Below are 10,531 nucleotides of genomic sequence, written 5' to 3'. Positions count from 1 at the left end.
ATTAACCTGACATTCTCTGGGGGTATGCCAAGTTTTGTAGAATTTCATCCATGGGGGGGTCTAAAAAATTAAGTTATGTGTACATTTAGTGACTGTACACTCATTGGCCTGTAGATGGTGGTGCACACATATACACATGCACACACACACACAGGCACCCACATACTATCGGTATTAGAACGGCCGATACATAATTACAAATTCAGTAGGATTAAAAGAAAGCCAAAATAAATATTCATCATCATTGCTGGATTTCCAGTATTGGCGATAAGTAGTCGTGTGTCCACTAGATGGCGCATCGTTGCAGTGAGACGTAATTTTGTTGGAAGTTAATCTAAAGTGGGTTGGAAAGACACTACGCTTCCTACAAGGACAAGACTGTAGGCTACAGTAGTTTACCGCAGAGAACGTCTAAGGGTAGGGTGATTTCTACATGACATGTAATTCCCATTTCCTCTTGAAGCCGAAATAAATCTGAGAATGTTTATCGGACATGATTGTTTTTTACTGCAGGTAGGCTACGTTAATCCTATCAATAGCAGAACGTAGGTAAAATAATGTTACCGTTAGCATGGTTGAGTGATGGAGGCCAAATTGATTATTGATATATTTGTAGAAAACCATAAATGCCTTTATAGGCTACCAAGCTGGGACATTTTCTGCTCAAGGTCTCAAAAAGCATCTGAGTCAACGTTCATTCCCAAACACCCATATAGGCTACTTCAATCCTCTATTTTCAAAGGTGATTCAAGTAAGGAAGAGCATGGCTCAAAGTAAAGTAACTGAAACTACATAAATTCGTCAAAGTGAATAATTTGTGTCAACTCGCCGCAATGTAGATTTATTAACGCACCCGTGATGATCTACATCTCCATTTAAACCAGATGTTTTAGAGCGCACGTTGAGATGTATTCAGGGCAGAGCTGTACCTACACATATTTGTTGCACGTGCTACAAAAATCATTCTTTGCGATGGATGATTTAGTACCAACGTTACACCGGTCAGATACAGTTTTGCCTATGGCTATTCCGTGAGACTGAGGCGCTTTTTGTTTGTTCGAAGTGCGTGTTTAGGGTGTGAGAGGGGAGTCGATGTGCTTTGATTCCAGCTTGGTAGTTGTAGTCTATGCGAAAACACGTGTGTGTGAAGTATCCAAACAATGATAACGCTTTCATTATAGCTGCTTTAGCCACAGACCTTGAGCTACTGTACAGTGGGTTGGGTTCCATTTAGAAGTGTCCACTTCATTCGCCCTTTCCGTGATTCACACAGCTACGTGAAATGTATTACTACTGATATGCAAAACTATTAACTTTTCGCCAAGAGGTGGCAGCTTGATACTGTAAGGTGTAAGCCATTGGTTCCAAAGGAGATTTTATTTGGGTCGCCAGCATAGCCTAGTGACAATTTGTGTTGTGTAATAGGCCTAGCATAGGGCCTACCTTATATAGCTTATAGTTTGTTAACAGTCACGGTTTTGTCATAACTCCCTCTGCATTTTTGCATTTAGAATAGCTCTAAGACCGGGGGGCGAACACGTCGCGGGGGGGCGCCAGTGCGTGGATATCTCAATCGCAAAATTAAACAATATTTCTATTGGGCGCCTACCATGGACTAGGCTGGGTGAAAATCAAAAGATTGCGTCAAAAGATTGAGCTTAACCATGGACCTCATAGTTGCAAAATGCAAGGGAACATGAATCAGCATATTATTTGCACAAACAATAACGGACAGTAGCTCTTCAACTTTGCCCGTTAAAGCAACACCAAAGAGTTTTTTGTACCTTAAAATAATGTTTCCAAAATTGTTTCCGTGGTTCATCAACTCTTAACAGGGTGAACGGCACTTCTGCATTCGCTTCGCGGCCCTCTATCGGCTATAACCGCACTATGTAAGTTTGCCATATCGGGTAGCGGATCTGTAGTTCGATGGAATGAGACATAAGAAACTACACATTTGACTTGCATGATGTCGCAATACATCGTAATTTCATAAAATCATGCAACATATTCTACCTTGTCTATGGACATCGTTATTTGCAAAGCCGTTGCTGAATAAACAAATAGCGTGCGTGCGACAGAGGAAAAGTTCTTTGGTGTTGCTTTACAATGTGTATGAACAGTCTCGCAACGCATTTCATGAAGGCCCTTTTGGACATGTCAGTTATTTGCACCACTGGGTAAAACGGCATTTTGTTTTAGACTACTGGTATTTAATTTGTGCATTGACAATAAAGCTGAATATCATTTGAACTAAATGATTAAAAACTTATGCATATGTAGAAGAAGAAACATTCACAAAAATCCATGACATGACCTCTCTTCTTGATAGCTGTTGAAAACTGCATGGAACTGACAGGCATTGTTTTATTTAATAATAAATAAATAAATACATTATGCTGCTACCTTCTGCTTTTCCCAAATACAATGTAGCCTACAGGTGTACCTTTCATCAGTCCAGTTGCAATGGATGGACTGTGATGAACTGCCCTACTTGTGATTGTTTAGAGATTTTAAAGGTTTTATAACAATGCTAAAAATTTTTTGGCCCAGAAACAAATCTATTCACCTTTGCAGCGCCAGTAGGCTACTTTGTGTGCAAACACACATTCCAAACAAGCATACACAAAAGTTTCAAGAGTGGGGGATGGAGTAGAAGATGGAGACATTCATTAATATGATTTATTTTCGCGGAATGGATGTACAGGACTGAGCGGCGGTCATATTTTGTACCGCTATGCGGTACATCTAGTTTGATGTGTTTCAATGCAGAAAAACACCCTTGGGTCAATTTTCGCCGGAATTACACTTTAACATTCAACTGGCCATTCAGTTCGGTTTGAGTGGTTGGCTGATTCTTGCCACTAGTACCCATGTTTTTTTTTTGTTTGTTTGTTTTTAGCGCGTAACTTTGTAATTCATTACCCCCAACACTGCTAGTAGGCTACCTGGGTTTTAATCAACATCAATTTTGTTTATTTCCTGTCGCACTAGTTCGGCGATGCTGCAGCCTCGAAGGCTTTCGAACTACTGTACTCGCTCCACCAGTGAAACACGTAACTGAAAGCCGCTTTGTCATTTGCTGAGGGTGTAGCCCTGAACTTTGTGAGAATGGAGAGCATTGCAGCGCTTGGAAGCGCTTTAAAACTAACAGAAAAAAGTAGTAGCGCTTGTGATGCAGTCGGCTCGTAAAATTAAATGAGAATCGAAGTCATTTAAAAATTAAATCGCACACAGGGCTGAATTGAGATCGTGATTTTATAACGATTTATCGTGCCGGCCTATTTTGGCCGTAACATCCTTTACATCTGTCATTCCCTTTAAAGCAACACCAAAGAGTTTTTTGTACCTTAAAATAAAGTTTCCAAAATCGTTTCACTGGTTCATTAACTTGTAACAGGGTGAACGGCACTTCTGTATTTGCGTTGCGGCCCTCTATTGGCTATAACCGCACTATGTAAGTTTGCCAGATCGGGTAGCGGGTCTGTAGTTCGATGGAATGAGACATAAGAAACTACAAATTTGACTTGCATCTGATGTCACAATACATCGTATTTCATATATCGTGCAACGTATTCTACCTTGTCTGTGGACATCGTTATTTGCAAAGCCGGTGCTGGACAAACAAATAGTGTGCGTGCGACAGAGGGAACGTTCTTTGGTGTTGCTTTAACAGCAAGCATACATACGGTTTTGCTGCTGTAAAAAGCAAGGAGTCAAGTGTATTTCTGCTTGTGGGAACTGTCATGGTAACTCTTGCCAGAACATCAACCAGCCAGATGATAACAGGAGTGTAGGGGAGTTGGATGAGGTTTGGTAAATTTTAAACTGATTAAGGGTAAACTATGCAGTATTGGCAATTTCCTTACTGTTTCACTGGCTCTGTCATGACAAATGTCTGAGAAACTCCATCGCTACCTTTTTCTAGCCGGTGCCTGGCGTGTATGTTTATTTGAATGCAGGAAAGCAATTCGTTACAATCGTTATACTTCCTGACACTGAGGCCATCGGCCCGCCGGCCCACAGTTGCAAGGGTGGTTTTTCCGCTCATAGGCGCTAGGGGGAAGCATCAAACACAGTTGGCCCGATCCTGGCTGAGTGCTACGTAGAACGTATGTCAACGGCGCTGCCATATTACTGAGGGCAACAATTGAGTGATAAATCACTGGAGGCCAATTCAGAAACAGGTGTCTCTGAAAACAGACACTGGGCTTTGTACCTTAGCACCTTCTAGACATGGGGATGACCTTGTACATGTAAAATCGCACATTCATGTTTTTTGTTGTATTTGGCAGTCTTATAAAGGCTTGTAGAGAACAAGATTGGAGTTGGCTAATAGTAGTGACTATTGTGGCAAGGCTAATTTCACGTCAGTTAACCATGGTTATGTTGTGTTTTGAAGGCAAATTAATAATGACGAAATTCAGAAACTTAAAGGTGCTCTAAGTGATGGCACACGTTATTTAGGCTAAAACATTTCAACTTCAACAAGTCACTTACTGAAAACATCACCTAACCAACCGCTAGGTGTCTGTGTCCTGAATACACTGTAAAAAAAAACGCGATCTCTGGACAGCCCAGGCTCCAAAAACGGCAACAAAAACAACCTGGGAAAACCTAGACCATGAAAACATAACAAACTGTTCCAGCAAATCACAGACAAGATGCGCGTTTAGGAGAGTTTCAATTGCACGGGAGCAGCGTGGAAGGGAGGGGGAGGAAGTAGCGAGCTAGCTCTCTGTTTTGTCAACAGAAGTGACATTACCCAGCATCGCTTAGAGCACCTTTAATGTTATACGTGATGTAGTCACTGTATAATAGTATTGAGTGAGTGAGTGAACGAACTAAGCAGTCGGGGCAAGGCTTTGCCCAATTGAATTGTTGAACATTAAACATTGTCATTTTCTGGAGTTATGTAAAGACGAAGGTTTCCACTTGTATAACAATATCCGTATTATCTGTCTCCTATTAATATGTTGTCAAATGCGGTCATTTATAGCAAGCCATTTAGACATTTAACAACTAGACTGGATATGTGTTGCAGATATCGGAGGGGTATTTCACAAAGGCAGAATTAAGACATCCAAGATAAGTGATAAAGCGAGGTTTGACATAGCGTTGTCTGGTCATCCTAGCTCAACTCGTTTCACTAATGCCAATCCAGGATGAGTAGGAGCGACTATGTCAAGCCAGGTGTAAGTAATTCAAGTAAGAAATTCGTTTCTGCTCCGAAGTGCCCACGGTTGGAATAAAAAAGACGCGGAAAATAGCGTCATTCACACACTTACTGAGATAAGTAGAAACACTCACAAAAAGCAATGAACAGAAAACAAATCCCTTCAGGGTCTGAACAGTGAGATTAGATCATGATTGTTATATATTAAATCATTCGGTTCTTGTAATGTCTGCATCCCAGTGTCAACTTTACATTACAAAAAAACAAATAATACACTTAATGGCACCAGTCATAAACATAAAAGTGTCATTAATGTTGTGCGTCATGCTAATAAGGCTCACTCTTATGTAGACACCTTCAAATAAAGTGTTACCGTTACATTTACATTTTAAGAAATACATAAAAAAGGTGGCTTGATTTAGTTCCCATGAACAATGGATTAGAGTGAACACTCACTTGCTTTGTAAAGAACCCTGATGTCATAACTTGTCCAGGTCTCCTTAGGGACTGTACGATATTTACCGGGGGGGGGGGGGGGGGGCCCAAAACAATTTTTTAAGCCTTAGGGGAAGGCCCAGGAGAAATTTTTTGGCCTGGGGGGAGGGCCGAGGAAAATAATTTTTTCCTGATCCATGATATTTTTTTCCCCTGATCAATGATCCGTTTTCGATATTTTAAAAGGTTTGTAGGCTAGGCCAAAACATGATTTACGTCTCTTTGACAGAGTGGGCGAGTCCAAAAAGTCGCAACCCTACCTGAATCTCCCACAACTCCCCTCGTAAGCTTGCAGGTCACCCGCGGTTATGAGTCATAAACCAAATATTTTAATGATATTCGGGTCATTTGCGGGCGGGTCAGTTAAAATGAATTAAATATATATTTTCTACAAATAGGCCTACTTAAAATATAACGAGAAGGCTAGCATCAATACAGTAAAGCATCAATACAGTTAAGTCAACAGTAAAGAAGCTGAAGACGCGAGTTAAAATAATAAAGACCCCTTCGGGAAAAGCGATATACTGTAGGCTATGGGAAATATTGGAAAAAGTTCTTAAAGAAGATGACAGTAGTACAAGTTATGGTCTATGTAGGCCTACTTCTTGCGAAGCCATTTAAAAGTATGACAGCCGAAACGGGCAGCCTTAACTCTTATGGCACAGACTACACAGACATATCTACCGGTATGTAGAGGTTCGCGCATGCATAAAAGTTACCTCGTTGTGTTTGTGACTTTAAACAGTGGATGTGCTTTAGTAAAGCTTTGTGCTTCATTCAGCATTTTAAACCAGTTCACGCTAACGTTTTGACCAGCAATGTATCTCTCTTGCCTACCTTGCCTCCCAATTTCTATTTTCGAAAGATGTATGTCCATGGCCAAATCTTAGTGTTCTAATCCTTGGTGGTTGCGTGCGTGCTTGCGCTCTTATTCTCATTCTCTCTCCTGCGCAAACATTATGTCCTGCATGCCTGCGTGTAGTTCTACTGCATAACGTTTCGCAAATAAATTAGTTTGTTTTACAGAAATGGACTACTGCATGCAGGCTATAACCAAAAGCACACATTTTGAAAAATAAGCGGGTCGGATCGCGGGTCGGGTATAATTTTGTCCTGATTAATATTCGCGGTCCGAGTTGCGGTCGGGTTGATTAAAATATCGGGCGACCGCGGACCGCTTGTGACCAAACCCGCGCAACACTGGTTTGTAGCCCTGTGTGTGTGTATGTGTGCTTATGACATTTGCTGGCCGTTTTAACCTTGTAAACGTCATTTTCGACCAGTTTTATTTGATTCACGTAGGGGGGAGGGCCTAGGAGAATTTTTTTGAGCCGGGGGGAGGCCCCTGGGAAAAAAAATGTGACCAGGGGGGAGGGCCAGGCAGAAAATGTTTAACCCGATCGTCTGGCGACCGGCCCTCCCCCCCCGCTAAATATCGTACAGTCCCTTAGGCATCTCACAGTTCTTGATGGCCTTCAACATGGCATCGAGTTTGTAGTTAGGCCATTTACAAGTCTCTCCTTCCACCCACACACCTGGCACCACCTCCACTTCATTCGTCTTAACGAAGCTCACTATGTAATACACTGAGGGTTGGGGGGGATTTAAAAGTTATTTTAGATATAAAAGGGGAAAGACAACAAAACTGCCCTGTTCCCCATATGGCATCCTGAAATATTTTAATACGTCATTCAGCCTTGTACATTTTAAATCTGAAGACAAATTTGACACTACAAAAACTCCTACTTCATGAGAATCAACTATAATGAAAGAATGTCTCCATCTTTGCAAATTCACGGTAGATGATGTACTCCTGGTCTTTATAGACAGCAGCTGCTGTCTCTTCTGAATGATTTAATGAAAAAATCTCACTTTTCTTGACCCTTTTCACAACATGTGGCACATTATGTTTGCCACACTGTATGGGTCACTTTTTATATCATAACAAGGTAATAATACAATGTGTGATGACTGATTAACAGTCACCAGGCCTAATGTAGCCTAAATAGCCTACTAAATGCCCTAATACCTGTTGATACTACAACATTGCCAAGTAGGCTACAGGCTATAACCTTGCAGTTTAGCACATGTCATGTAAGACTTGATTTCTCCATTTCTTTGCACACAATTCTCCAGAAAGTGCCATTTAAAGGTTGTATCCGCGATTTCAGGCCCAAACATAAATGATCCCATTCATCTAATCTTTCCTAATGTCCGCCAGCTGTTTGCCCCATAAGCAGGCCGTCAAAAAAACGCGTTTCTGTAGGCTCCGAGATCTGTGCACAAAAACAGTTGCTACCAACAAAGGGTTGGCACTCAAAGGCAAAATAAAGTGTTTCAACCAATAACCGACGAGATGCGCGTTTAGGAGAGTTTTAATTGCACGAGACGGAGGGGAAGTATTGAGCTAGCTCTCTGTTTTGTTTGAACATCGACAGAAGTGACGTATCCCCGCTATCCCTGATACAACCTTTAATGGTTTATTTTCCAACATTTTTTTACAAAAAACATTACAATCTTAATGCTGTCCTTCCAAATCTTTCCACTAGGTGGAGTAGCTATCTTGAAACTTCATGGCGACATGGGGAATTAGCTCAAATGGTAGAGCGCTCGCTTAGCATGCGAGAGGTAGCGGGATCGATGCCCGCATTCTCCAGAAGAACCTTTTTAGGAATATTATATTGTCAGGCAAAAGCAAGACTCGCTCTGACCAATGTAAATGTTACGTTTAATATGTGAACACGGCAGTACACACCCCGAATGACTGAACAATATACACACAAGGCCTTTATTACTACTACTGTCCACAAGAGGGCAAACAAACTGCATCAGTTGCAAGCAAACCTTATATTCCTCCACCGCTGTCATGAAAGATCTATTTTGTGACAAATGTAGGCTATGGGCTACACTGCAAAAAATTAAATCTAACCAAGTGTTAATAATCTTATATTAAGATCAAAGAATCTATTTGGTATTGGTTTTAGTATGAAAAGACTTACCTAGTGTTTTCTTGTAAGATCATTTTGATTTAATTTAAGAAGACTTTGGGCTGTATTTTGGGCTGTATTTTGGGTCACCAGCGCATGGCGTAAAGTTCGTTATTCACCGGCGCGAAGTTGAATTCGTTATTTTGCACCTTTATTTTTTAAGCATTGCGCCCAGGGGTGTGGCAATTAACAACCTAGGGAGGGACCTGGCGCATTGTCTAAAAATCGCTATCATACACCACCTAAACCTGGTCAGAAGTCAATGGCGAGTTGTTCATATGCTATTTTAAGAGCGCATGTCAACAGTCATATTGGCAGGTGCACGCACCATCCTTCTATCATTCATGAATCCACACCAGCGCACGTCCATGCAAAGCATTACAAATTGCACGATTACAATGGTAAACATAATTAGAATAAAGATATTACGAAATACTGTACATCTCATGATGAGTAGTTATTCACCATCATTTGCAAATTGGTAATGACGGTTAAAAGTGATTAGGGGAGAGGCGAGAGACACGTATGGAGCACAGCTGAAGACGCACTGTCACGAGATATAAGCAACTCCTCTGCAGGATAAATGTTGTTTTATTCAGTCATTTGAGCAATATTTGGGTAAGTGTTGCTTTTTCCAGCCTATGTTTTCGATGGTAACCCATTGTCAGTCAATAGTGAAAGTAACTGCATATAACTGTCTTGTCGTTGACTGACTCCTTGGTGAAGTTAGTTTCACTTTGCCAATGAGTTCAAATAATAGACGAGTGCAAATGCGTGAAGGCTAGGTTTTAGTAAAGCATGGTTTAAGAATGACTATTCCATACGGTCTCGCAAGCAGCCTCCTTCAAATGCGCCGTTGAATGCCAAAATACCGATGCATTTATTTGACATATCGCGCGTTGCGCCGTTAAAGGGAATGACAGATGTCATTCTCATTGGTTTAAAATGATGTTACGCCCCAAACACACCCATATGACTGATTAAAAGACCTAGGAACACCTTGTTACGCCATGCGCTCCACTTTTAAGAACGAAACCCCTCCCAATGTGAACTGGACATCCTACTAAATTTGAATAGACTTTTGACGAGTGACGATGCACTTTAGAATGTCATGATAGGGGGCCCTATCATGACATTCTAAAGTGCATCGTCACTCGTCAAAAGTCTATTCAAATTTAGTAGGATATCCAGTTCACATTGGGAGGGGTTTCGTTCTCAAAAGTGGAGCGCATGGCGTAACAAGGTGTTCCTAGGTCTTTTAATCAGTCATATGGGTGTGTTTGGGGCGTAACATCATTTTAAACCAATGAGAATGACATCTGTCATTCCCTTTAACGGCGCAACGCGCAATATGTCAAATAAATGCATCGGTATTTTGGCATTCAACGGCGCATTTGAAGGAGGCTGCTTGCGAGACCGTATGGAATAGTCATTCTTAAACCATGCTTTACTAAAACCTAGCATAGCCTTCACGCATTTGCACTCGTCTATTATTTGAACTCATTGGCAAAGTGAAACTAACTTCACCAAGGAGTCAGTCAACGACAAGACAGTTATATGCAGTTACTTTCACTATTGACTGACAATGGGTTACCATCGAAAACATAGGCTGGAAAAAGCAACACTTACCCTAATGTTGCTCAAATGACTGAATAAAACAACATTTATCCTGCAGGAGTTGCTTATATCTCGTGACAGTGCGTCTTCAGCTGTGCTCCATACCTGTCTCTCGCCTCTCCCCTAATCACTTTTAACCGTCATTACCCATTTGCAAATGATGGTGAATAACTACTCATCATGAGATGTACAGTATTTCGTAATATCTTTATTCTAATTATGTTTACCATTGTAATCGTGCAATTTGTAATGCTTT

At 41.1% G+C, this 10,531-nt stretch overlaps 1 non-coding gene across 1 annotated transcript; it reads left to right on the top strand.

Annotated features, from left to right (window-relative positions):
• The first annotated feature begins 8,254 nt into the window (after positions 1-8,254).
• On the top strand, positions 8,255-8,327 carry trnaa-agc (transfer RNA alanine (anticodon AGC)). Its single transcript has one exon. It is a non-coding gene; the product is annotated as a tRNA-Ala (tRNA).
• The last annotated feature ends 2,204 nt before the right edge of the window (positions 8,328-10,531 follow it).

This window comes from Alosa pseudoharengus, unplaced genomic scaffold (assembly GCF_046254945.1).
Source record: "Alosa pseudoharengus isolate Yale_2024_CS ecotype anadromous, Long Island Sound unplaced genomic scaffold, YU_APseudo_1.1 YU_APseudo_1.1_scf_7, whole genome shotgun sequence".
Classification (NCBI taxonomy): domain Eukaryota; kingdom Metazoa; phylum Chordata; class Actinopteri; order Clupeiformes; family Clupeidae; genus Alosa; species Alosa pseudoharengus.
Note: the sequence above shows the minus strand (reverse complement) of the source record. Positions and strands in the feature narration are given on the sequence as shown.